The 27,989-nt window shown below is 51.9% G+C and overlaps 1 protein-coding gene across 4 annotated transcripts in view; it reads right to left on the bottom strand.

The window, feature by feature from the left end:
• slc10a7 (solute carrier family 10 member 7) overlaps positions 1-27,989 on the bottom strand; it is a 542,484-nt gene that overhangs the window by 226,424 nt on the left and 288,071 nt on the right. The window lies entirely within an intron of this gene.

Below are 27,989 nucleotides of genomic sequence, written 5' to 3'. Positions count from 1 at the left end.
GCTCCTCCGTCGCTGCTGCTGCTGTTCCTCCTCGATCTCGTCCTTGTCTTCCTCCTGCTCCTCCTCCTCCTCCTGAGGTGGTGGAGCTATGCCTGGTGGCAATGGATGCACCCTCATGATGGTCAAGTGGTGCAACATGCAGCAGGCGACGACGACGACAAAAAGGGACATCCACTCAACCGAGTACTGGAGGACTCCTCCCGAGCGGTCAATGCAACGGAACCATTGCTTCAGCACTCCGATGATCTGCTCAATGATTTCCTAGTGGCAGCACGGCTCTCATTGTATGAGTGATGGGCAGGAGTACTGAAGTGACAGAGGGGAGTCATGAGCCAGGTGGAGAGTGGATAGCCCTCGTCTCTGACCAGCCAGCCGCGAGCTTGATGTGGTGGTGGAAGAGAGCTGGCACATCGGTCTGGCGCAAGATGAATGATTTGTGGCTGCTGCCAGGATAGCGGGCATTGACGGTGAAGATTCGCTGTGTGTGGTCGCACACCAACTGCACATTAAGTTGCGGTTACGAATACCTCAGGATTGTTATGCGGTGCCCGCAAAGCAACGTGGGTGCAGTCAATGAGGCCTTGCACCATGGGGAAGCCGCTATCCTGGCAAATCCACATGCACACTGGTGCTGCTTCTGTCTGATGATGGGGAAGAAATGTAGTCCCTCCTCCTTCTGTAGAGAAAATCTGTGACCTCACGGATGCAGCAATGCACAGAAAACTGAGATGTTGGAGATGTCTCCTGTTGTGCACTGGCGTAGAAATTGAGCGCGTTGGTGATCTTGACTGCCACTGATAGAGCCATCCTCACCCTGGTCTGAGGCTTGAGGTCTGGTTGCAGGAGGTGGCAGAGCTCCGTTACCACGTCCTTACTGAAGCGTAGCCTTCGAACACACTGTTCCTCAGTGAAATTGATGTAGGAGAACTGCTGCCAGAATACCTTGGGAGGGCAAAGTCACCTGTTGAGAGTTATGTTGGCCCTCCGACATCTGGCCACATCTTGCACTCTTTTCTCTGTGCCTCAGTTGCCTCTGACGGTGAACCTGGAGCGCGAGGTCCAGTGCCAGCACAGCCCCCATGAAACGATGTAAATGTTGGAGTTTCAAATCTAATCTCAATGAGAGTCAGAAATCTTTAAGAGCCAGAACACTCCTTGAACTGCAAATCAATCAAATCAGTCGAAACGCATGTCTGCCTTTTTGAAACTATGAAGGAAATATTATTGGCCGACTAAAACTTCACCGGATGCTGGAGCCTTTAAATAGTGCTCCTCCAGCCGACATCCGACTGAAACCCGACTGGTGAAGCTGTCGTTGTCAGTGGCAGGTGCTAAACCAGATGGCGAGGGACAATTTTTGTTCTGGGAGCATCACCGGGTGCAGCAGAGCCCCCGCCAAATTTAACAGGAGGCGCAGTTCGCGCTCCACCTGGACGCAAACTGATCTGAGCCCCGTTAGTAACGGGAGGCGTAAAATAGCCCAATTTCTCCCCCTTTGTCCTTTAGGGTTATGTAGTGGCTTTGCATCGTATCAAATACTTCTTTGAATATTTAGGTCTGTCAGTTTACCCATTAACAGTTCAGCCCAGTTTACTGCAGTCAATTCATTTCTCATCTATTCGAGAATTGCCTAACTTAAATTTAAAATATCAAATTTGATCAAATCATGGTCACTGTTCCCAAGATTTTCCCTTACTGTCAGATTTTTAACTGATTTTGTTGTTACTCATCACTAAATCTAATTTGGCCTGTTCCCTTATCAGTTCAAAAAATACTGTTCTAAAACATTGTCCCAAATATATTTTAGAACTTTGTTGCCTTTACTATTTTAGTTGTTCTGCTTCTCCCTGTCTGCGTGAAAATTAAAATCTCCCATTATAACTACTTTGTTTTTGCCATGTGCTTCCCTGATCTCCATATTTATACATCTTGACCTACTAGTCAACTCCTACCAGAGTCTTGCATCCTTTGCTGTTCCTTAACTCTGGCCATAATGTTTCCATTGCCAAGTCACCCTGACTAAAAACCCTGTTTTCTACTTGGTAATTGTGCCTTTTATCAATATTGCTACTTCGCCTTGTTTCTCAATTTCTCTGTCCTTCCTAAAGATCCTGTAGCCTGCAACATTTTTCTCCCAATTATGCTCAGGTTATGCTATGCGTACTTGTGTACAGAAATCTTATCTGTGGAACTGTCCTCCCAGCAGCACTCCCCCCCCATATGTCCTGCTGGTCTTTTTCTCACACTTTTTGATTATCCATTTCCACCCCCTCACTAGTTTAAAATTTTCCCCAGAAGTCCCAATCAACAGTTTTACAAAAAAAAACTATATTCAGACTCTTCTACCAGAGATTTAGGGGATTTGAGGAAGGTCACTCCAGTGGCGACTAAGAATTAGGGATGGGCAATAAATACTGGCATTGCCAGCGACGCCCTCATCCCAGAACTAATAAAAATAAAAGGAGGAATAGGACAAAAATGGTGCAGGGAGCAGCAACAGGTGGGAATATAAAATAAGGTATCAAAAATAAAAATTACATTTACCGGTAATATATATAAACAAAGAAATTATGAAGCAGAAAATGAACTTGGAGAAAAATGATTTAAAAATTAAATCAAGATTGCGGCCAAGTTGGCAACTCAGAAAGCTGCTCAACAGCCACCTGCAATTGCGCAATTGGCATTACAGGTTTATATAGATAAAACATGTTATGAGTGGATATAGAGATTTATAGTGAAAAAGAGTTAACACAGTAAGTGTGACAAAAGTGTGACAAGAAATCAAGTGGCACAGACAGGATGACTCCAGGTATAAGCTTTTAAAAAATATAATGGATATGGATCGATGTGGGATATGCATTTGTGAATACTGGCTCTGAATTTGTGGTCGGGATGAGAGCGAACTGGCAGCGTTCGCCATCATTCTGCCTTTGAAACTGACCCCAACTTTGGGATTTGGTGCATCAGAAATCTGGAAGTTGTGATCTGTCAATGGCAGCTCCGAAACTGGCTGTGTTGTGCGACACCACACAGAGCTGACAATCAGTGAAATCTCATAAATGATTGAAACTGGCGAAAACTTCGGCTCTTCCGCATCAAGTAGGCCGTTACATTCTCTACTTAAAGTTGGACACTAAGGAATTAGGTATCACTGGGGTTTTAACATTGTATTGAGTGCTAGACAAATGTTAAAGGCCTGTAAAATGAATTTTAATTTTGTGCAGTGTGAAATTTGTCTATTGTAATAAAAATTTAAATTTTTAAGAAACTTTTGAAAAAAATGTTTTTAAAATGGTTTAAAGTTTGTCCATCTTTATTTCGGGTTTGCCTTTTCCCCATGTGAGAACTCCAATCTTTCTTTTCTATTTTAAAAAGTTTGAATTTGAAGAGCTTACTCAATTTCTTGTTCACTGTCTGAGAATTCTGCCTTTTGATTGGCTGCTTAGACAGCCTGTTGACGTCGCAGCAGTTCGAACAAGGGGATAAGCCAGTAAGTTCTGTTGAACTGAATTGTAGGTTGGAAAACTTGAAGTTCTCAACACAGGGAGATCCTTGTGCGGAGTGTACTTTGGGGCCAACAGAGCCGCCTTTGCTTTGCTGCTGACCACAAATACCAGGCCATAGTTTTTTTTTAAAAACAAGCTTGTTCCTGAACTATTTTTTATTATATAAGTCAAATTTTCATTTCCAGAGAGCTACTGTGGAGGCAGAAGATAATCATAAGTGCTTTAATTGTTAGGCCTTGACGAAAATAGCTGATCAGGGACAGAGTAAAATTCACTTCTGTGGTGGTGAATTGAAAGCTTTGTTAAGCTCACTATTGCCAGCTTCGACTTAATTTCCAAATTAACTCTACAGCTGATAAAAGCTGCACAATTCCACATTAATAACCTTGACAAGCAAAAATAAGATCATAAAAACATAAGAAATAGGAGCAGGAGTAGACCATTTGGCCCCGCGAGCCTGTTCCGCCATTCAATAAGATCATGGCTGATCTGATCATTGAATCAGCTGCACTTCCCTGCCCGCTTCCCAGAACCCTTTACTCCCTTATCGCTCAAAAATCGGTCTATCTCCGCCTTAAATATATTCAATGACCCAGCCTCCACAGCTCTTTGGGACAGAGAATTCCATAAATTTACAACCCTCTGAGAGAAGAAATTTTTCTTCATCTCAGTTTTAAATGGGCTAGATTTTACACTTTTGTGCAGATCGCCCAAAAATGGACGTTATTTCCGGCATGGGTGGTAAAAAAGGGTTTTCAGATCGCCGGCTTGTCGCATATTTTCAAAGCCCCTAGTCTCCATTTTAGAAATTGGGCGTTACCGCGAGCGATACGAAATGGGCGTAAAGTGTCACCGTCCTTAGCAACGGCATGGCAACGCTCGATTCCCACGATTTAGGAGGTCAAGGGTCATCACTACATTGCATAAGAGACAGCGAGAGAGGGAGTGAAGGCATGTGTGGTGTGGCTGCTTTGGGAGGAAGGAGGGAAAGTTTCAAGCTTTATAGCAAATTGGGGAAAAAAAAATTGCTGTTATCAGCCATATATTTTCCCGAATTTGGTGCCTATAATGGAGGGAGAGGAGGTGACACAGCACGCTGTGGAGACTGACGCTGGCAAGAGCAGTAAGCTGGGAGAGGAACACACTGGAGGAGGCAAAAGAGCGAGGAGTTTCTCGGATGAGGCTAATGCCTCCCTCCTACAGGGTGATTTGACACAGGGAGGGCGTGGGAAGCCCACTCCAAAGGCCTACCAGAAGATATTGGCCGAGATAGCAGAGGTGGTCTCGTCGGCAACCAAGGAGGTGCGTGAGGGCAACCAATGCCGCAAATGATGGAACGACCTTGTCGGATCCACAAGAATATTACATTTATTTACATGTACTTATGTATTTATATAATTTAATTTTTAAGAGTCATGAGTGACTATCAGCAGATGTGAGTTCTTTCACTTTTACCGGGAATGTTTTACTCAAAGCCTGCGGTCACAGTGCACGTCTTTAGGTAAAGAATGATAATTCTCATAATAATCATGATTGCATCTGTCGGTTATGTGTTGCATCAGTCTCTGTGACAGTACTTAGTAATGATATCAGGCAATGATCTCATGCCATGTCGTCCTGTTACCTTTTATAGAAGAAGCTCTCAATGAATAGGTCCGAGCAGAGGCGAACGGGTGGGGGGCCACCAGTCACCAGCGACCTCACTGACATGGAGGAGTGGGTGCTCACACTCATGGGGAGGCACCCCCGGACAGCCACGCAGGCAGCTGCAGACCCTGAAGTGATGCCAATTGAGTAAAGTATACACCATTGCATGATGTAAAGTCAATAGATGCCACACCCACTCATATTCAAACAATAATATGATAGATGATTGCTAAAATTGCCCGATAAATAATGCTGGCCTCATGAGAATCATTGCAATGCAGAATGTGTTGATGGTCATGAAATGTGATGTCTGTGGTGATTTTGATAGCGGTGCTTTTGTCGTGCATATGCTGTGTGTAGCGGTGGACTCATCTTGTGACGATAGCACCCCCTTCTTCTCTAATAACCTCATTTGTGTTTTGCAGCTCAGCCAGCAGCGTGACCCCAGACAAGACCACAGAGGCCAGAAGGTGGGGGCGCGGGGCTGGACTCGGCAGACGATCCTCCATCTGCTGCTGAGGAGGTCTGATTTTCGCCGTCAGTCAGCTGGGTCTGTTCTCTACGGATGAGAACGCGGACTTTGAGGAGTCTGCATCTCCAGGCTCCAGAAGGCATTCCCACCCCCCAAGGCCATCTAGTGCTCCTCCGGCAATTCTCGTCTCCATTCTGGAGGTACAGGGCCCAAGCACCTCGCCACAGGGCCCCCCATTTGTCCCCAGGACGGCGCCGACCCCGTGGAGGTTTCATGAACGCAACAGGTCTGCTCCACAAGCGCCAGATGAGAGCGGAGAGATGGTCCAGTTGTCCAGGAGAACTGTAGACATCGGTGGCTAGATTCTAAATGAATTGGGGGGCATATCCCAACAGCTGGCCAGCATCTCCGGCACCATGACGGAGTACGTTCCGTGGATGGTGGAGGCCCTGGAGGCGATAGCCAGGAACACTCATGCCACAGGCCTCCCAGTGGTGCCGGAGCGCGGCACTCCACCCCGAGGTTCTGCACCCTCAGTGTCAACGACAGATGAGAGGCAGGAGCAAGATCCTGCTTTTGGATCCGAGAATGTTCTTACCTCGATAGCCCCCGCTCTCATACCCATGCAACCACCGGCTTTGCCTTCATCCCCCCCAATGAGGCACCGCCTGAGGAGTTCCTCGACTAGGCAGCGTGGAGCGAGGATGGGAAGGGGGAGAAGAAGAGGAGGGGGGAAGGAAAGTGAGATGCATGTCTGCAGGTGATGGCTTTGTTATTTCTGCATTTCAATGTATGCAATTTGTTGTAATGTATGGGGGGGAGGGGGCTGCTCTGTTGGTTTGCATTTGTCTTCGGTGTTGCTGGACATGTTGACCATTTGATTGATGTCAATGGTCGAAAAAGTAGTGTGGGGTTGGGTGTTTTTGCCCGTGATACTTATGATTTCAGACCAATGGTCGTATTATATGTCTTTTATTCAACATAACCTTGTTGCGCATTGTCTCAGATAGGTGGACCGTTATACACCGGTGATTCCTTAACATGAAAGGGTATAATAACACTTAACCTGAATCAACTTAAATTTTAACTGGAACCAAGGTGATGCCCACCATTGATGTCTGAGCTGCACACACAGTGGTGTGTCAGCTTCGTCAATAACAGCAACGTTCTTTCAGGCAAATCGCTCATTTATGAGCTCCTGATGTAAGAGTCTTGCAGCTATGTAGTCACCACGGGCCCTTTCCAGCGGTTTGGAGGAGGGCGTGGGCATGGTTGCATAGTCAGGCTGATTGTCTGGTCCGAGGTCAGCATCCAGCCCCTCTTCCTCTCTCTCCTGAGGAGGACCATCAGTCCCTTCTGGCAATTCTTGTCCCCTCCTGATAGCCAGGTTGTGCAGCATGAAGCACATAGAACATAGAACATAGAAAATAGGTGCAGGAGTAGGCTATTCGGCCCTTCGAGCCTGCACCGCCATTCAATAAGATCATGGCTGATTATTCCCTCAGTACCCCTTTCCTGCTTTCTCTCCATACCCCTTGATCCCCTTAGCCGTAAGGGCCATATCTAACTCTCTCTTATATATCCAATGAACTGGCATCAACAATTCTCTGCAGCAGGGAATTCCACAGGTTAACAACTCTCTGAGTGAAGAAGTTTCTCCTCATCTCAGTCGTAAATGACCTACCCCTTATCCTAAGACTGTGTCCTCTGGTTCTGGACTTCCCCAACATCGGGAACATTCTTCCTGCATCTAACTTGTCCAGTCCAGTCAGAATCTTATATGTTTCTATGAGATCCCCTCTCATCCTTCTAAACTCCAGTGTATAAATTCCCAGTTGAGCCAGTCTCTCCTCATATGTCAGTCCAGCCATCCCGGGAATCAGTCTGGTGCAGATTCAATAGTAACTTTCAAAAGGGAATTTAAAAGCACACGACCAGGAATTGATCTATCTGATCAGGGTTGTATTGTAGCTCCCCTCCTGAGTGCTCCAGGCACCTAAAGCGCTGCTTAAGCACACTAATTGTTTTCTGCACACATTGCGTGTGGCTCTGTGGCTCTCGTTGCATCGCTTATCGGCCTCGGTGTGGGTGTCAAGCAGTGGGATCATCAGCCAGGTGGCTAAGCCATATCGTTTGTAACCAAGCATCCAGCATTGACCTTGTGGCTGAGTAGTAAACATGTCAGAGACAGCGCTCTCACACAGGATGTGAGCCTCATCGAAGCTGCCCGGACATTTGGCATTCACTGCCATAATTATCTGGTTGGAGTCGACAACGAGTTGGACCTTCAGGGAGTGAAATCCCTTTCTGTTGCGAAAAACGTCTGGATCCTGAGAAGGTGCCTGCATGGCGATGTGAGTATACTGTATTGCTCATTGCACCTTGAGGAAAATAGCAATGCGGTAAAATGCTCCAACCCTGTCAGTTTGAGCCTCCATGGTCATAGCGAAGCTGATAAGTCCATCCTATACGCGTACAGGGCCTCCATGATATGTCTAATGCAGCTGAGACAGAGGGGAAATGTCGACCACGGAGGCTCGAAAGGAATCGGATGTGTAGAATGACAGTGCCACGGTGACCTTGACCTCGATGGACAGTGATGTCCTGAAGGTGCTGGCAGGCTGCAGATCTGTCCTGATGAGCTGGCATATTTCACTGATCACCACTTTGTGAAAGCGCAGTCTCCGAAGGCAGGTGTTCTCGGATAAGTCGAGGCAAGACTGCTTCTCTCTGTAAGTGCCGGATGTGTATGGTCTGGTCCACCTCATCAGTCTGGCATGTCTTACACTGGGCACATAATGCTGTGCATTAGACGTTGTGCCATTTGCACTCTGCAGCATCTACGTAGTAATCGATGCAGGCTGAGAAACGGCTAGCCCCATTCCAATAAAAGTATAATGCCGATTGTTCAAAAGCAATAAATTTCAACACAAAAAGACACCTACAGTAAAACCCAATTGTCCCAAAACCCAGATGGTCACTTCACCTGAGAAGAACTCCAGAGTCAATCCAAACTCCCCCGAAGTTGAAGCAACCTTTTCAATGAAGCGATCTGCGATTTGCAAAATGGCGTCCACACCGCTGTGATTAGTTCAGAACAGTTCAACTTTTTCAGAGCAATGTTCTCGCTGAGAGATATTGTGGGCGAGATGGTGAAGTGACGCTGGGCGATATACTGGGCGTTAGTTTCGGCAAATGTGATCTTTACGACAAAAAAAGTGGGCGGTCCGTATTATTGAATCTCGGCATTAATTATGTGCCGAAAGTAACGCTGGTCGATATTATGGCCGTTGGGTTCACCCATTCTTATGATTCCGCCCCAAAAAAGTGGGCGGGCAGTATTATCTTTCCCCGGCATTACGTACATGCCAAAAGTAACACTCGACAATAAGTGCCCGAAAAATGGGCGTCAGTTTCTAAATGGGCGATATCTGGGCGTTACACCACATTTCAGCGCTAAAATGGATGGTAAGTGGCCATTATGCATGCAAAAATAATGGAAAATGTAGCCTCATGTCCCCTAGTTTTAGCTTCCCCTATGAGTGGAAATATCCTCTCTGCATCCACCTTGTCAAGCCCCCTAGTTAGCTTATATGTTTCGATAAGATCACCTCTCATTCTTCTGAGCTCCAATGAGTATAGGCCCAATCTACTCAATCTATCCTCATAAGTCAACCCCCTCATCTCTGGAATCAACCTAGTGAACCTTCTCTGAACAGCCTCCAATGCAAGTATATCCTTCCTGAAATATGGAGACCAAAACTGTACGCAGTACTCCAGGTGTGACCTCAGCAATATCCTGTGCAGTTGTAGCAGGACTTCTCTGCTTTTATTCTCGATGTCCCTTGCAATAAAGGCCAACATTCCATTTGCCTTCCTCATTACTTGCTGTACCTGCATTCAAACCTTTTGTGTTTCATGCACAAGGACCCCCAAGCTCTCTCTGTACTGCAGCACTTCACAATTTTTCTCCATTTAAATTATAATTTGCTTTTCTATTATTTCTGCCAAAGTGGATAACCTCATATTTTCCCACATTATACTCTATCTGTCAAATTTTTGCCCACTCACTTAGCCTGTCTATATCCCTTTGCAGATTTTTTTGTGTCCTCCTCACAATTTGCTTTCCCACCCATTTTTGTATCATCAGCAAACTTGGCTACATTACACTCGGTCCCTTCATCCAAGTCATTAATATCGATTGTAAATAGTTGAGGACCCAGCACCGATCCCTGAGGCACCACACTAGTCACTATTAGCCAAACGGAAAATGACCCATTTATCCCGACTCTCTGTTTTCTGTTAGTTAACCAATCCTCTATCCATGCTAATACATTCTCCCCAAACCCCGTGAGCTTTTATCTTGTGTAGTAACCTCTTACGTGACACCTTATCGAATGCCTTCTGGAAATCCAAATACACCACATCCACTGGTTACCCCTTATCCACCCTGTTCGTTACATCCTCAAAGAACTCTAGCAAATTTGTCAAACATGATTTCCCTTTCATAAAACCATGCTGACTCTACTTAGAAACATAGAAAATAGGTGCAGGAGTAGGCCATTCGGCTCTTCGAGCCTGCACCACCATTCAATAAGATCATGGCTGATCATTCACCTCAGCACCCCTTTTCCTGCTTTCTCTCCATGCCCCTTGAAGCTTTTAGCCATAAGGGCCACATCTAACTCCCTTTTGAATATATCCAATGAACTGGCATCAACAACTCTCTGCGGTAGGGAATTCCACAGGTTAACAACTCTCTGAATGAAGAAGTTTCTCCTCATCTCAGTCCTAAATGGCTTACCCCTTATCCTTAGACTGTGTCCCCTGGTTCTGAACTTCCCCAACATCGGGAACATTCTTCCCGCATCTAACCTGTCCAGTCCCGTCAGAATTTTATATGTTTCTATGAGAGCCCCTCTCATCCTTCTAAACTCCAGTGAATAAAGGCCCAGTCGATCCAGTCTCTCCTCATATGTCAGACCAGCCATCCCTGGAATCAGTCTGGTGAACCTTCGCTGCACTCCTTCAATAGCAAGAATGTCCTTCCTCAGATTAGGAGACCGAAACTGAACACAATATTCCAGGTGAGGCCTCACTAAGGCCCTGTACAACTGCAGTAAGACCTCCCTGCTCCTATACTCAAAACCCCTAGCTATGAAGGCCAACATACCATTTGCCTTCTTTACTGCCTTCTGTACCTGCATGCCAACTTTCAATGACTGATGTACCTTGACACCCAGGTCTCGTTGCACCTCTCCTTTTCCTAATCTGCCGCTATTCAGATAATATTCTGCCTTCGTGTTTTTGCTCGCAAAGTGGATAACTTCACATTTGTCCACATATTACTGCATCTGCCATGCATTTGCCACTCACCTAACCTGTCCAAGTCACCCTGCAGCCTCTTCGCGTCCTCCTCGTAGCGCACAACGCCACCCAGTTTAGTGTCATTTGCAAACTTGAAGATATTACACTCAAATTGAATCATGCTTTTCCAAATGTCCCGCTACTGCTTCCTTAATAATGGACTACATCATTTTCCCAATGACTGATGTTAGGCTAACTGGTCTATGGATTCCTGCTTTTTGTCTGCCTCTTTTTAAAAAAAAATAGGTGTGTTACATTTGCGGTTTTCCAATCTGCTGGGACCGCCCCAGAATCCAGGGAATTTTGGTAGATTACAACCAATGCATCCACTATCTCTGCAGCCACTTCTCTTAAGACCCTAGAATGTAAGCCATCAGGTCCAGGGGACTTGTCCGCCTTCAGTCCCATTATTTTACTTATTTTACTTCATTAGTGATAGTGATTGTATTAAGTCCCTCCCTATCTATAGCCCTTTGATTGTCCACTATTGGGATGTTCTTATTGCCTTCTACCATGAAGACCGATACAAAATATTTGTTCAACACTTTTTTCTGCTTTCCACTCATGTTCATTAATTCAGTTTTAGAAGGGTATGAATTCTCAGATCAGTGCAACCATATGCAAATAGTTCATTAGCGCTTTCTTCTGACATTACATCATTTATTTTCTTGCTAAAGATAGGAGATAAAAACATAGCCGTTTATGCCATTATTTCTGCATATTTTTTCTATATCTTTATACATAAGCCAAGAATAGGTGCTGCAGGGAATTGTCATGTGATAATCAAGGGAGATTTGAATGTCCCATCCACAAATCACACAACAAAGTGGAAATTTTAGTAGTAAAGGCCAATTATCCCTTCTTGTCTGTGCTGAATTTATACTCCTTTGAGGGATCGATTTCGACAGTACTATTTTCACCTCGAGCCACTGTTCCTCTTAAGCTGCTCGTGTCTGCGGCCGCGCAGTAACCTCGAGTCTGCCGCGCATCAGGTGTTGCAGGCTGTGCAGGTGCTCTTTTTGAACACGCGCACAACTTTGTTCTTTAGGCCCGCAGGCACATGCGCATTACCCAACAATTGTGGCATTGCAATGTGGCCACATTTTCTTCAGCTCCATGGGAGAACTGGATCCATTGATGGCTGGGGGAAGAGAGGATCGAAAGACGAGAGACAGAGACTGGATGAGAGAGAGAGAGACTGGGGTGTGGGGGGGGGAGAGAGAGACTGGGGTGTGGGGGGGAGAGAGAGACCGGGGGTGGGGGGGGGGGGGGGGGGTCTTCGATGGTGGCAGGGGACGTGTTTACAGACATTGGGCCCAAGTTTCCACAAGAAAAAAAACGGGCGCCCCTCCGAGCTGGGCGCCCGTTTTTCGCGCCTAAAACGGCGCCTAAAAAAATCCTCGGTATTCTCCACCTACTTACAGGTCCTGTGGCATTCGGCGCAGCCAGCACGAGCTGTGGGGGGGGGTGGAGCCAGGTCCCGGCGCTGAAAACAGTGCCGGGACCTCTGCACATGCGCGCTACAGTCGGCACGCAAGTGCAGTAGCTCCAGGCGCCGCACTGTGTGGGAGGGGCCCGAAGCACGCATCCCCTAGCCCTGGCCCAATGGCCTCACTGGGGCTGCGTGAATGAGGCTCCTCTCACGGCCAGCTCCTGCTCCCCGCCCGACACTTGCTCCCCCTGCCACCCCCCGACCCGTCCCCCCCCTCTCTCCCCCCCCCTCTCCCTTCCCCCCCTCTCCCTTCCCCCCCCCCTCTCTTCCCCCCCCCCCTCTCTCTCCCCCCCCCCCCTCTCTCTCCCCTCCCCTTCCCCTCCCCCTCTCTCTCTCTCTCTCCCTCCCTCTCTCGCTCAGCGGCACAATTCTCCCTGGCTGAAGCACTTTCACACAGGTAGGAAGATGGTTTATTTAATCTTTTCTTGGCTTATAAATGTTTATTCAGGTTGGATTTATTTGTATAATATTTGTAGAAGTATAAATAAGGATTTTTGTCGAATTTAATGAGTTCCCTTCCCCCCACCTCGTTCTAATTTGTAACCTGCGCCTGATTTTTTAATGTGTAGAACAGGTTTTTTCAGTTCTACAAAAATCTTCACTGGCTCCATTCTACTTTAGTTTGGAGTACATTTTCACTGTGGAAACTTTCAAATCAGGCGTCAGTGGCCGGACACGCCCCCTTTTGAAGAAAAAATTCTGTTCTAAACTAGAACTGTTCTACCTGACTAGAACTGCAGAAAAAAAAATGTGGAGAATTGCGATTTCTAAAATAGTCCGTTCTCCACCAGTTGCTCCTAAAAATCAGGCGCGAATCATGTGGAAACTTGGGCCCATATATTACACACTCAATCCATTTTGAATAAGCAGCCACAACAACCAAGAACATTTTGCCTAGAAAAGGGCCAGCGAAGTGGATCCTAGGCCATGGTTTGGAGGGCTATGTCCACAAACTTAGTGGTGCCTCCCTAGGTGCATTGTTCAGTTGAGAGCAAGTGTTGCATTGGCGCACGCAAGACTCCAAATCTGAGTTGATGCCGGGCCACTACACATGGGATCTGGCTATAGCTTTCATCATTACTATGCCTGAGTGGTTACTGTGTAGGTTGCGTATGTACGTATCCCTGCCTTTCTTAGGCAAAACCACGCGATTACCACACAAAAGACAGTCCGCCTACATGGAACGGCTTAATCTCTTCATACATCTCCGCTTGGACGCTGGATACAGCTTTTTGCAAGCGACAGTAAAGGATCCTGGCTGGTCCAGGCCCTGATCTGGCGGGCCGTAAAGGGTGACTTTTCATTTTCAAATGCATCCATCACCAAGAGCAAGTCTGCAGGCTGTGCCATTTCCACCCCGGTGGTGGGCAATGGTAGCCGACTGAGGGCATCAGCGCAGTTCTCTGTGCCTGGTCTGTGGCGGATTACATAGTTATATGCAGACAGCGTGAGCGCCCATCTTTGGATGCGAGCAAAGGCATAGGGATTAATACCTTTGCTCTCTGAGAATAGTGATATGAGCGGCTTATGGTCAATTTCTAACTCGAACTTAAGCCCAGATACTGGTGCATCTTTTTTTACCTCGTAAACACATGCCAGAGCTTCTTTTTCAATCATGCTGTAGGCCCTTTCGGCCTTGGACAAACCCCTAGACGCATAAGCGACCGGTTGCAATGTTTCCAATTCATTAGCTTGTTGTAACACACACCCGACCCCATACAAAGACGCATCGCAAGCTAGCACTAAACGTTTACATGGGTCATAAAGAACAAGCAGTTTGTTGGAACATAACAGATTTCTGGCTTTCTCAAAAGCAGTCTCTTGTGATTTCCCCCATACCCAGTCATCTCCCTTGCGTAGCAACATGTGTAGAGATTCTAGCAAGGTGCTTAACCCGGGTAGGAAATTAACAAAATAATTGAAGAGTCCCAGGAACGACCACAGCTCCGATACGTTCCGTGGCGCGTTCTTGATGGCCTCCGTCTTGGCATCAGTGGGTCTGATGTGGTCTGCCGCGATTCTTCTCCCTAAGAACGCGACCTCTGGCGCCAGCAAAACACACTTCGAGCGTTTCAACCCGAGTCCCACATGATCAAGCCGACTTACAACCTCTTCCAGGTTCTGCAAGTTATCGATGGTGTCCCGACCTGTGATCAATATGTCGTCCTGGAAAGTATTAGGCAGTCCTTCGTATCGAGGATGACCTGCTTCCACTACAAAAATAGATGAGTTCACAGGTCCCGAACTACATACTGAAGGGTGGAAGATGCCTGTGCATGGATTCTTTTAACGTGGGGTGGCCGTTGCACACCAGCCACTATATGGGCGTGACAGAGCTAGGTCTTCATCCAGTGGCAAGGGTTAAACAAGACGACTAGAAAACCACTGTGTGGGGAACCGACTTTAGCAGAATCTCCATATTCCTTTGAAAAATAGCTGCAGCCGATCGAATCCCAAACGGGCATCTATTGTAGATGAACTGACCTTTGTGCGTGTTGATGCAGGTGAGGCCTTTCGAAGATTCCACCAGCTCCTGCATCAATAGGCCGAGGTCAGGTACAACTTGGTGAACGCCTTCCCTCCTTCCAGCGTCGCAAATAGGTCGTCTGCCTTGGGTATCGAGTACTAGTCCTGCAGCGAAAAACGCTTAATCGTTACTTTATAATCCCCTCAAATTCTGACCGTGCCATCGCCCTTGAGAACCGGAACAATCGGACTGGTCCACTCGTTGAACTCAACCGGCGCGATGATACCTTCTCATTACAGCCTGTCCAGCTTGATCTCCACTTTCTCTCACATCATGTATGACACCGCAAGTGCCTTGTGGTGGATGGGTCGTGTACCTGGATCCAAGTGGATCTGCACCTTCGCCCCTGAGAAATTTCCAATGCCTGGCTCAAACAACGACGGAAACTTGCTCAGAACCTGGGCACATGAGGTGTCGTCGACGGACGAGAGCGCTCAGATGTCATCCCAGTTCCAGCAGATTTTTCCCAGCCAGCTTCTGCCGAACAGTGCAGGGCCATTTCCTGGTACAATCCATAGTGGGAGTTCGTGCACTGCTCCATCATAGGCGACTTTTACTGCTGCGCTGCCAATTACAGGGATCAGCTCTTTAGTGTAAGTTCACAGCTTGGTATGAGTAGGGCCCAGCTTCGACCTATGTGCCTTGTTGCACCACAGCCTGTCGAAGGCCTTTTTGCTCATGACAGACTGACTCGCACCCGTGTCCAGTTCCATGGATACTGGAATTCCATTCAGTTCAACTTTCAACATAATCGGTGGACATTTCGTGGTGAAGGGGTGTACCCCATACACTTCTGCCTCCTCGATTCGGGTCTCGAGTTCAGTTTGATCCGCCATGGATCGATCTTCCTCTGTAACGTGGTGGTTTGCAGGGTTTGCAGCTCGTCTGCACATTCGCTGGAGGTATCCCATTGTTCCACAGCCTTTGCACGCATAGTATTTGAAGCAGCATTAATGGGCTCGATGATCACTTCCGCAACGCCAACAAGGTGTTAATTGCCTCGCATTTACACTTGATGGCGGACTCTGAGTCATTTGAAGTCGTGCAGCTGCAGGTGTGTATGTTCTGCTATACGCATTCCTGCCTGAAAACAACATTACTTTGTGTACAGTACTTGCTGATGCATCTTTATGCTGCGAAATTTGTTTGGTGTTATCGCTGGTGGACATAAATGCCTGGGCTATCATTATGGCTTTGCTCAGGTTCGGTGTTTCAACAGTCAATAGTTTGCGAAGGATAACCTCATGGCCAATGCCAAGCACAAAAAAGTCTCTTAGCATTTGCTCCAGGAATCCATCAAATTCGCAATGTCCTGCAAGGCGTCTTAGTTCGGTGATGCAGCTCGCTACTTCCTGGCCTTTAGACCGTTGACATGTGTAAAATCGATACCTTGCCATCACAATGCTCTCCTTCAGATTTCAGTGCTCCCGGATCAGCGTATACAGTCCTTCAGTTGTTGGTTTCACCGGAGCAAGAAGATTCTTCATGAGGCCATAGGTTGTTGCCCCGCAGACAGTGAGGAGGATTGCCCTTCGTTTGGCAGTTTTCACATTCCCTTCCACCTCGTTGGCCACGAAGTATTGGTCGAGTGGCTCCACGAAGGCCTCTCAATCATCACCTTCTGAGTATTTCTCCAGGATACCAACAGTTCTCTGCATTTTCGCGTGATGGTTCGTTATCTCGTCGCCAGTTGTTCTGTCTCGAATAAAGTAATGTGACTGAGTACTGTAGACTTGAGTAAGTGTGACCTTAGTCTCTTTATTCTGACTCCAGAGTACTGCTACAGCATGGGAGGCCTGCTTATATACAGTGCTCCCAAGGGATGCTGGGATCCTATGGGACTCCAACAGATACGCCCTCTGGTGGCAGTACAAGGCTGGTTCCATGGTGTTGCATACATAAGAGAGAGAGACTAGGGGGGAGAGAGAGAGAGAGAGAGAGAGAGAGACTGGGAAAGAGAGAAAGACTGGGGTAGAGAGCGAGAGACCGGGAGAATGAGAGACCGGGAGAGAGAGCGAGAGACCGGGAGAGAGAGCGAGAAAGACGGGGGAGAGAGAGAGAGAAAGACGTGGGGAAGAGAGAGAGAAAGACGGGGGGAGAGAGAGAGAAAGACGGAGGGAGAGAGAGAGAAAGATTGGGGGAGAGAGAAAGACGGGGAAGAGAGAGAGAGACAGGGTGAGAGAGTGACGGGGTGAGAAAGTGACGGGTTGAGAGAGTGACGGGTTGAGAGAGTGACGGGGTGAGAGAGTGACGGGGTGAGAGAGTGACGGGGTGAGAGAGTGACGGGGTGAGAGAGTGACGGGGTGAGAGAGTGACGGGGTGAGAGAGTGACGGGGTGAGAGAGTGACGGGGTGAGAGAGTGACGGGGTGAGAGAGTGACGGGGTGAGAGAGTGACGGGGTGAGAGAGTGACGGGGTGAGAGAGTGACGGGGTGAGAGAGTGACGGGGTGAGAGAGTGACGGGGTGAGAGAGTGACGGGGTGAGAGAGTGACGGGGTGAGAGAGTGACGGGGTGAGAGAGTGACGGGGTGAGAGAGTGACGGGGTGAGAGAGTGACGTGGAGAGAGCCGGGGGGGGCGTGGTGTAGGGGAGGAGGGGAGAGACGGGGGGGGCGGGGGAGAGAGAGAGAGAGGGGGAGAGAGACAGAGAGAGAGAGAGAGACGGGGTGAGAGAGAGAGAGAGATAGAGAGACGGGGTGAGAGAGAGAGAGACGGGGTGAGAGAGAGAGAGAGACGGGGTGAGAGAGAGAGAGAGACGGGTTGAGAGAGAGAGAGATAGAGAGACGGGGTGAGAGAGAGAGAGACGGGGTGAGAGTGAGAGAGAGACGGGTTGAGAGAGAGAGAGAGAGAGGGTGAGAGAGAGAGAGAGAGAGAGAGAGAGAGGGATGGGGTGAGAGAGAGAGAGAGAGAGATAGAGAGACGGGGTGAGAGAGAGAGACGGGGTGAGAGAGAGAGAGAGAGACGGGTTGAGAGAGAGAGAGAGAGACGGGGTGAGAGAGAGAGAGACGGGGTGAGAGAGAGAGAGACGGGGTGAGAGAGAGAGAGACGGGGTGAGAGAGAGAGAGAGAGAGAGAGAGAGAGGGTGAGAGAGAGAGGGACGGGGTGAGAGAGAGAGAGAGACGGGGTGAGAGAGAGAGAGACGGGGTGAGAGAGAGAGAGACGGGGAGAGAGAGACGGGGTGAGAGGGAGACGGGGTGAGAGAGAGAGCGAGTGAGAGAGAGAGACAGGGTGAGAGAGAGAGAGAGGGACAGGGTGAGAGGGATGGGGTGAGCGAGACGGGGTGAGAGGGTGAGAAAGAGAGAGAGAGAGAGAGACGGTGTGCGAGAGTGACGTGGAGAGAGAGACGGGGTGAGAGAGAGTGAGAGCGAGAGAGAGAGAGTGACGGGGTGTGAGAGAGAGAGAGAGAGAGAGACAGAGAGATGGGGTGAGAGAGAGAGAGAGAGAGTGACGGGGTGTGAGAGAGAGAGAGAGAGAGAGAGAGATAGGGTGAGAGAGAGAGGGACGGGGGGAGAGAGAGCGAGAGACGGGGGAGAGAGAGGGACGGGGGGGAGAGAGAGCGAGAGACGGGGGAGAGAGAGCGAGAGACGGAGGAGAGAGAGCGAGAGACGGGGGAGAGAGAGCGAGAGACGGGGGAGAGAGAGCGAGAGAGAGAGCGAGAGACGGGGGAGAGAGAGCGAGAGAGAGAGCGAGAGACGGGGGAGAGAGAGCGAGAGACGGGGGAGAGAGCGCGAGAGACGGGGGAGAGAGAGCGAGAGAGAGACAGGTTGAGAGAGAGAGAGAGACAGGGGAGAGAGAGCGAGAGACGGAGAGAGAGAGCGAGAGACGGAGAGAGAGAGCGAGAGACGGGGGAGAGAGAGAGAGAGACAGGGTGAGAGAGCGAGAGAGCGAGAGACGGGGGAGAGAGAGCGAGAGACGGGGAGAGAGAGCGAGAGACGGGGGAGAGAGAGCGAGAGACGGGGGAGAGAGAGCGAGAGACGGGGGAGAGAGAGCGAGAGACGGGGGAGAGAGAGAGAGAGAGAGAGGCAGGGTGAGAGAGCGAGAGAGCAAGAGACGGGGAGAGAGAGCGAGAGACGGGAGAGAGAGCGAGAGACGGGGGAGAGAGAGCGAGAGACGGGGGAGAGCGAGCGAGAGACGGGGGAGAGAGAGCGAGAGACGGGGGAGAGAGAGCGAGAGACGGGGGAGAGAGCGCGAGAGACGGGGGAGAGAGCGCGAGAGACGGGGGAGAGAGAGAGAGAGAGAGACGGGGGAGAGAGAGCGAGAGACGGGGGAGAGAGAGCGAGAGACGGGGGAGAGAGAGCGAGAGACGAGAGAGAGAGCGAGAGACGGGGGAGAGAGAGCGAGAGACGGGGGAGAGAGAGCGAGAGACGGGGGAGAGAGAGAGAGCGAGAGACGGGGGAGAGAGAGCGAGAGACGGGGGAGAGAGAGCGAGCGAGAGACGGGGGAGAGAGAGAGAGACGGGGGAGAGAGAGAGAGACGGGGGAGAGAGAGCGAGAGACGGGGGAGAGAGAGCGAGAGACGGGGAGAGAGCGCGAGAGACGGAGAGAGAGAGCGAGAGACGGAGAGAGAGAGCGAGAGACGGGGGAGAGAGAGAGAGAGACAGGGTGAGAGAGCGAGAGAGCGAGAGACGGGGGAGAGAGAGCGAGAGACGGGGAGAGAGAGCGAGAGACGGGGGAGAGAGAGCGAGAGACGGGGGAGAGAGAGCGAGAGACGGGGGAGAGAGAGCGAGAGACGGGGGAGAGAGAGCGAGAGACGGGGAGAGAGAGCGAGAGACGGGGGAGAGAGAGCGAGAGACGGGGGAGAGAGAGCGAGAGACGGGGGAGAGAGCGCGAGAGACGGGGGAGAGAGAGCGAGAGACGGGGGAGAGAGAGCGAGAGACGGGGGAGAGAGAGCGAGAGACGGGGGAGAGAGAGCGAGAGACGGGGGAGAGAGAGCGAGAGACGAGAGAGAGAGCGAGAGACGGGGGAGAGAGAGCGAGAGACGGGGGAGAGAGAGCGAGAGACGGGGGAGAGAGAGAGAGCGAGAGACGGGGGAGAGAGAGCGAGAGACGGGGGAGAGAGAGCGAGCGAGAGACGGGGGAGAGAGAGCGAGAGACGGGGGAGAGAGAGCGAGCGAGAGACGGGGGAGAGAGAGAGAGACGGGGGAGAGAGAGAGAGACGGGGGAGAGAGAGCGAGAGACGGGGGAGAGAGAGCGAGAGACGGGGAGAGAGCGCGAGAGACGGAGAGAGAGAGCGAGAGACGGAGAGAGAGAGCGAGAGACGGGGGAGAGAGAGAGAGAGACAGGGTGAGAGAGCGAGAGAGCGAGAGACGGGGGAGAGAGAGCGAGAGACGGGGAGAGAGAGCGAGAGACGGGGGAGAGAGAGCGAGAGACGGGGGAGAGAGAGCGAGAGACGGGGGAGAGAGAGCGAGAGACGGGGGAGAGAGAGCGAGAGACGGGGAGAGAGAGCGAGAGACGGGGGAGAGAGAGCGAGAGACGGGGGAGAGAGAGCGAGAGACGGGGGAGAGAGAGCGAGAGACGGGGGAGAGAGAGCGAGAGACGGGGGAGAGAGAGCGAGAGACGGGGGAGAGAGAGCGAGAGACGGGGGAGAGAGAGAGAGCGAGAGACGGGTGAGAGAGAGAGAGAGAGCGAGAGACGGGGAGAGAGAGCGAGAGACGGGGGAGAGAGAGCGAGAGACGGGGGAGAGAGAGCGAGAGACGGGGGAGAGAGCGAGAGACGGGGGAGAGAGAGAGAGCGAGAGACGGGGGAGAGAGCGAGAGACGGGGGAGAGAGAGCGAGAGACGGGGGAGAGAGAGCGAGAGACGGGGGAGAGAGAGCGAGAGACGGGGGAGAGAGAGCGAGAGACGGGGGAGAGAGAGCGAGAGACGGGGGAGAGAGAGCGAGAGACGGGGGAGAGAGAGCGAGAGACGGGGGAGAGAGAGCGAGAGACGGGGGAGAGAGAGCGAGAGACGAGAGAGAGAGCGAGAGACGGGGGAGAGAGAGCGAGAGACGGGGGAGAGAGAGCGAGAGACGGGGGAGAGAGAGAGAGCGAGAGACGGGGGAGAGAGAGCGAGAGACGGGGGAGAGAGAGCGAGCGAGAGACGGGGGAGAGAGAGAGAGACGGGGGAGAGAGAGAGAGACGGGGGAGAGAGAGCGAGAGACGGGGGAGAGAGAGCGAGAGACGGGGGAGAGTGAGCGAGAGACGGGGGAGAGAGCGCGAGAGACGGGGAGAGAGAGCGAGAGACGGGGGAGAGAGAGAGCGAGAGACGGGGGAGAGAGAGAGAGCGCGAGAGACGGGGGGAGAGAGCGAGAGACGAGAGAGAGAGCGAGAGACGGGAGAGAGAGAGCGAGAGACGAGAGAGAGAGCGAGAGACGGGGAGAGAGAGCGAGAGACGGGGAGAGAGAGCGAGAGACGGGGAGAGCGAGCGAGAGACGGGGGAGAGAGAGCGAGAGACGGGGGAGAGAGAGAGAGAGAGAGAGAGACGGGAGAGAGAGCGAGAGACGGGGGAGAGAGAGCGAGAGATGGGGGAGAGAGCGCGAGAGACGGGGGAGAGAGAGCGAGAGACGGGGGAGAGAGAGCGAGAGACGGGGGAGAGAGAGAGAGCGCGAGAGACGGGGGGAGAGAGCGAGAGACGAGAGAGAGAGCGAGAGACGGGAGAGAGAGCGAGAGACGGGAGAGAGAGCGAGAGACGGGAGAGAGAGAGCGAGAGACGGGGGAGAGAGAGAGAGCGCGAGAGACGGGGGGAGAGAGCGAGAGACGAGAGAGAGAGCGAGAGACGGGAGAGAGAGAGCGAGAGACGAGAGAGAGAGCGAGAGACGGGGAGAGAGAGCGAGAGACGGGGGAGAGAGAGCGAGAGACGGGGGAGAGAGAGCGAGAGACGGGGGAGAGAGAGCGAGAGACGGGGGAGAGAGAGAGAGAGACGGGGGAGAGAGAGAGAGCGAGAGACGGGGGAGAGAGAGAGAGCGAGAGACGGGGGAGAGAGAGAGAACGAGAGACGGGGGAGAGAGAGCGAGAGACGGGGGAGAGAGAGCGAGAGATGGGGGAGAGAGAGCGAGAGACGGGGGAGAGAGCGAGAGACGGGGGAGAGAGAGCGAGAGACGGGGGAGAGAGAGCGAGAGACGGGGGAGAGAGAGAGAGCGAGAGACGGGGGAGAGAGAGCGAGAGACGGGGGAGAGAGAGCGAGAGACGGGGGAGAGAGAGCGAGAGACGGGGGAGAGAGAGCGAGAGACGGGGGAGAGAGAGCGAGAGACGGGGGAGAGAGAGAGAGCGAGAGACGGGGGAGAGAGCGCGAGAGACGGGGGAGAGAGAGCGAGAGACGGGGGAGAGAGAGAGCGAGAGATGGGGGAGAGAGAGCGAGAGACGGGGGAGAGAGCGAGAGACGGGGAGAGAGAGCGAGAGACGGGGGAGAGAGAGCGAGAGACGGGGGAGAGAGAGCGAGAGACGGGGGAGAGAGAGCGAGAGACGGGGGAGAGAGAGAGAGAGACGGGGGAGAGAGAGAGAGCGAGAGACGGGGGAGAGAGAGAGAGCGAGAGACGGGGGAGAGAGAGAGAGCGAGAGACGGGGGAGAGAGAGCGAGAGACGGGGGAGAGAGAGCGAGAGATGGGGGAGAGAGAGCGAGAGACGGGGGAGAGAGCGAGAGACGGGGGAGAGAGAGCGAGAGACGGGGGAGAGAGAGCGAGAGACGGGGGAGAGAGAGAGAGCGAGAGACGGGGGAGAGAGAGCGAGAGACGGGGGAGAGAGAGCGAGAGACGGGGGAGAGAGAGCGAGAGACGGGGGAGAGAGAGCGAGAGACGGGGGAGAGAGAGCGAGAGACGGGGGAGAGAGAGAGAGCGAGAGACGGGGGAGAGAGCGCGAGAGACGGGGGAGAGAGAGCGAGAGACGGGGGAGAGAGAGAGCGAGAGACGGGGGAGAGAGAGCGAGAGACGGGGGAGAGAGAGCGAGAGACGGGGGAGAGAGAGAGAGAGACGGGGGAGAGAGAGAGAGCGAGAGACGGGGGAGAGAGAGAGAGCGAGAGACGGGGGAGAGAGAGAGAGCGAGAGACGGGGGAGAGAGAGCGAGAGACGGGGGAGAGAGAGCGAGAGATGGGGGAGAGAGAGCGAGAGACGGGGGAGAGAGCGAGAGACGGGGGAGAGAGAGCGAGAGACGGGGGAGAGAGAGCGAGAGACGGGGGAGAGAGAGAGAGCGAGAGACGGGGGAGAGAGAGCGAGAGACGGGGGAGAGAGAGCGAGAGACGGGGGAGAGAGAGCGAGAGACGGGGGAGAGAGAGCGAGAGACGGGGGAGAGAGAGAGAGCGAGAGACGGGGGAGAGAGCGCGAGAGACGGGGGAGAGAGAGCGAGAGACGGGGGAGAGAGAGAGCGAGAGACGGGGGAGAGAGCGAGAGACGGGGGAGAGAGAGCGAGAGACGGGGGAGAGAGAGCGAGAGACGGGGGAGAGAGAGAGAGCGAGAGACGGGGGAGAGAGAGCGAGAGACGGGGGAGAGAGAGCGAGAGACGGGGGAGAGAGAGCGAGAGACGGGGGAGAGAGAGCGAGAGACGGGGGAGAGAGAGCGAGAGACGGGGGAGAGAGAGAGAGCGAGAGACGGGGGAGAGAGCGCGAGAGACGGGGGAGAGAGAGCGAGAGACGGGGGAGAGAGAGAGCGAGAGACGGGGGAGAGAGCGCGAGAGACGGGGGAGAGAGAGCGAGAGACGGGGGAGAGAGAGAGAGCGAGAGACGGGGGAGAGAGAGCGAGAGACGGGGGAGAGAGAGAGAGCGAGAGACAGGGGAGAGAGCGCGAGAGACGGGGGAGAGAGAGCGAGAGACGGGGGAGAGAGAGAGAGCGCGAGAGACGGGGAGAGAGAGCGAGAGACGGGGGAGAGAGAGCGAGAGACGGGGGAGAGAGAGCGAGAGACGGGGGAGAGAGAGAGAGCGAGAGACGGGAGAGAGAGAGCGAGAGACGAGAGAGAGAGCGAGAGACGGGAGAGAGAGAGCGAGAGACGAGAGAGAGAGCGAGAGACGGGGAGAGAGAGCGAGAGACGGGGGAGAGAGAGCGAGAGACGAGAGAGAGAGCGAGAGACGGGAGAGAGAGAGCGAGAGACGAGAGAGAGAGCGAGAGACGGGAGAGAGAGAGCGAGAGACGAGAGAGAGAGCGAGAGACGGGGAGAGAGAGCGAGAGACGGGGAGAGAGAGCGAGAGACGGGGAGAGAGAGCGAGAGACGGGGAGAGAGAGCGAGAGACGGGGGAGAGAGAGCGAGAGACGAGAGAGAGAGCGAGAGACGGGAGAGAGAGAGCGAGAGACAAGAGAGAGAGCGAGAGACGGGGAGAGAGAGAGCGAGAGACGGGGGAGAGAGAGAGCGAGAGACGGGGGAGAGAGAGAGCGAGAGACGGGGGAGAGAGAGCGAGAGACGAGAGAGAGAGCGAGAGACGAGAGAGAGAGCGAGAGACGGGGGAGAGAGAGCGAGAGACGAGAGAGAGCGAGAGACGGGGAGAGAGAGCGAGAGACGGGGGAGAGAGAACGAGAGACGGGGAAGAGAGAGCAAGAGACGAGAGAGAGAGCGAGAGACGAGGGAGAGAGAGCGAGAGACGGGGAGAGAGAGCGAGAGACGGGGGAGAGAGAGCGAGAGACGGGGGAGAGAGAGCGAGAGACGGGGAGAGAGAGCGAGAGACGGGGGAGAGAGAGCGAGAGACGGGGGAGAGAGAGCGAGCGAGAGACGGGGGAGAGAGAGCGAGAGACGGGGGAGAGAGAGCGAGAGACGGGGGAGAGAGAGCGAGAGACGGGGAAGAGAGAGCGAGAGACGGGGGAGAGAGAGCGAGAGACGGGGGAGAGAGAGCGAGAGACGGGGAGAGAGAGCGAGAGACGGGGGAGAGAGAGCGAGAGACAGGTTGAGAGAGAGAGAGAGAGAGACAGGGTGAGAGAGAGAGAGAGAGACAGGTTGAGAGAGAGAGAGAGAGAGAGACAGGGTGAGAGAGAGAGCGAGAGACAGGTTGAGAGAGAGAGAGAGACAGGTTGAGAGAGAGAGAGAGACAGGGTGAGAGAGAGAGAGAGACAGGGTGAGAGAGGCCGGGGAGAGCGAGAGACGGGGAAGAGCGAGAGACGGGGGAGAGTGACTGGGAGGAGCAAGTGGCGGAGAGAGGTACAGGGGGGAGCGAGTGACGGGGGAGAGAGACAGACTGCAGGAGAACGATTTCTTGTGCTTCTTACAATAGCGGTAAAAAAAAACTTTAAATAAGACCCGGTTAGTGGATGTTAATCATCTCTTCTAAAACCTGCAGACTGTTATCGTTGAGGATTACACCGAGTTGGGACACTAGGGGCATTCAACTAATTGCACACTGGTTACTGGAGCTGTTGCATGATATGAGCACCTTCATTATCACAAGAATACAAATAGGAAAGCATTGTCAAGAAGTGTTTCCCCTAAGAGGGAAATAATTCTGATCATTTTTCAACATTGACAGAAGTTCACATATTTTTAAAAATGGGAGGAAAGCTCTCTCCTGAATCGACACTGATTTTCTGCTTCTCTTTTTGCTCTGATGTTCCTAGCAGACAGAGACAGCGAAACAAAGAGACAGAGAGAGAGAGAGAGAGAGAGGGACAGGGAGAGAGTGGGATAGGAAGAGAGAAAGAGAGTGAGAGGAAGAGAGAGAGAGAGAGAGACAGGGACAGAAAGAGAGAGTCAGAGACAGGACAGAGAGAGAGATAGAGAGAAAGACAGGGACAGAGACAGACAGGAACAGAGAGAGAGAGACATGGATAGAGAGAGAGAGATAGAGGGAGAGAGCGTGAGAGGAGACATGGGCAGAGGAAGAGAGAGACACACATAGAGGGGGAGAGAGCAGGAGACCGGGACAGAGGGATAGAGAGAGAGGTGGTGACAGATAGAAGAGATTCAGGGACCAAGAGAGAGAGAGACATGGACAGACAGAGAGATAGAGGGTGAGAGTGAGAGAGACAGGGACAAAAGTAGAGAGACTGGGACAGAGAGAGAGAGAGAGAGAGATAGACGGACAGGGACAGAGAGAAAGAGACAAGGACAGAGAAAGAAAGACGCATTTATATCGCACCTTTCACAACCACCAGACGTCTCAAAGTGCTTTACAGCCAATTAAGTACTCTTGGAATGTTGTCATTGTTGTAATGTGGGAAATGTGGCAGCGAATTTGCGCACAGCAAGCTCCCATAAACAGCAATATGTTAACGACCAGATAATCTGTTTTGTGATGTTAATTGAGGGATAAATATTGGCCAGGACACCGGAGATAACTCCCCTGCTCTTCTTCAAAATGGTGCCATGGGATCTTTTACGTCCACCTGAGAGAGCAGAAGGGGGCTCGGTTTAATGTCTTATTCAAAAGACAGCACTTCTGACAGTGCAGCTCTCCCTCAGCATTGCACTGGAGTGTCGGCCAAGATTTATATACTCAAGACCCTGGAGTGGGATTTGAACCCACAACCTTCTGACTCAGAGGTGAGTGTGCTACCACTGAGCCACAGCTGACACTAAAAAGAGAGAGACAGCGAGAGAGGTGTGACGGTCCAGGCGGGCACGTGTAGTCTGTTCCCATGGACTAAGCAGCAGCAGCATTAGAACAAAAGAATTAGGAGCAGGAGTAGGCCATTTGGCCCCTCAATAAGATCATGGCTGATCTGATCTTGGCTTCTGTTATGTTCATAATAAAGTGGTGTAACTGAGTACTGTAGTCGTGAGTAAGTGTGACCTTAGTTCTTTTATTCTACTCCAGAGTGCTCATACAGCATGTGAGACCTGCTTAAATACAGTGCTCCCAAGGGATGCTGGGATCCCTTGGGACTCCAACAGGTACGCCCTCTGGTGGCAGTATAATACTGGTTACATAGGGTTGCATACATAACATCACTCCCTCCAAAGTCAATAGTACACTTATTTACAGGGTGAGATGATCTGGGGCCTGTCGCTGCCTAGTCGATTGTCTCGGTACAAATGCAGGTGTAGGTGAGTTAGTTGGTTCTTCGCTGGGCTGCTGCTCAGCTGGCCTGCTGGGGATGGTGAGTTCAGCTTCGTGATCAACCGTGAAGTTGGTTGTCACTTGTGTGTGTGTGTGTGTGGGAGGGTCGAAGTTGGTAGTGTCCTCTTCGTTTGCTCGTGGCTGTCTGTGAATCGCAGTTTGGTTTGGTCCAAATGCTTTCTGCAAGTTAGTCCATTTGTGAGTTTGACCTGAAACACCCGACTCCCTTCTTTGCCTATGACAGTGCCAGCAAGCCATTTGGGACCATGTCCATAGTTGAGTACAAATACAGGGTCATTGACTTCATTATTGCGTGACAGATTTGCGCGATCGTGGTACATGCTTTGTTGATGCCGCCTGTCCTCGACATGATCATGGAGATCAGGATGGACAAGAGGGAGCCTTGTTTTGAGCACCCTTTTCCTGAGCAACTCGACTGGGTGAGCAAGTGGGGTCTGGTGTCGGGACAGGCGGGTCTGCAGGGAGCCTTCCGACATCGTTTCAAGCTTTGCTTGATGGTTTAGACTACCCGTTCTGCCTGGCCATTGGATGCGGGCTTGAATGGGGCTGTTGGGAAGTGAATTCAGCACTGGTGAAGCACGGCCCATTGTCGCGGACAAGGACATCAGGCAGGCCATGTGTGGCAAACATGGCTCGTAGGCTTTCGATGATGGCAGTGGACGTGCTTACATGCATGCATCACCAAGAACAAGTCTGCAGGCTGTGCCATTTCCACCCTGGTGGTGGGCAATGGTAGCCGACTGAGAGCATCAGTGCAATTCTCTGTGCCTGGTCTGTGGCGGATTACATAGTTGTATGCAGACAGTGTGAGCTTTGGATGCGAGCAGAGGCATTAGTATTAATCCCTTTGCTCTCTGAAAATAGCGATATGAGCGGCTTATGGTCAGTTTCTAACTCAAACTTAAATCCAAGCAAATACTGGTGCATTTTTTTTACTCCATAAACGCATGCCAGAGCTTCTTTTTCAATCATACTGTAGTCCCATTCGGCTTTGGACAAACTCCTGGATGCATAGGCGA

Source organism: Pristiophorus japonicus, chromosome 2 (genome assembly GCF_044704955.1).
Source record: "Pristiophorus japonicus isolate sPriJap1 chromosome 2, sPriJap1.hap1, whole genome shotgun sequence".
Lineage (NCBI taxonomy): Eukaryota > Metazoa > Chordata > Chondrichthyes > Pristiophoridae > Pristiophorus > Pristiophorus japonicus.
Note: the sequence above shows the minus strand (reverse complement) of the source record. Positions and strands in the feature narration are given on the sequence as shown.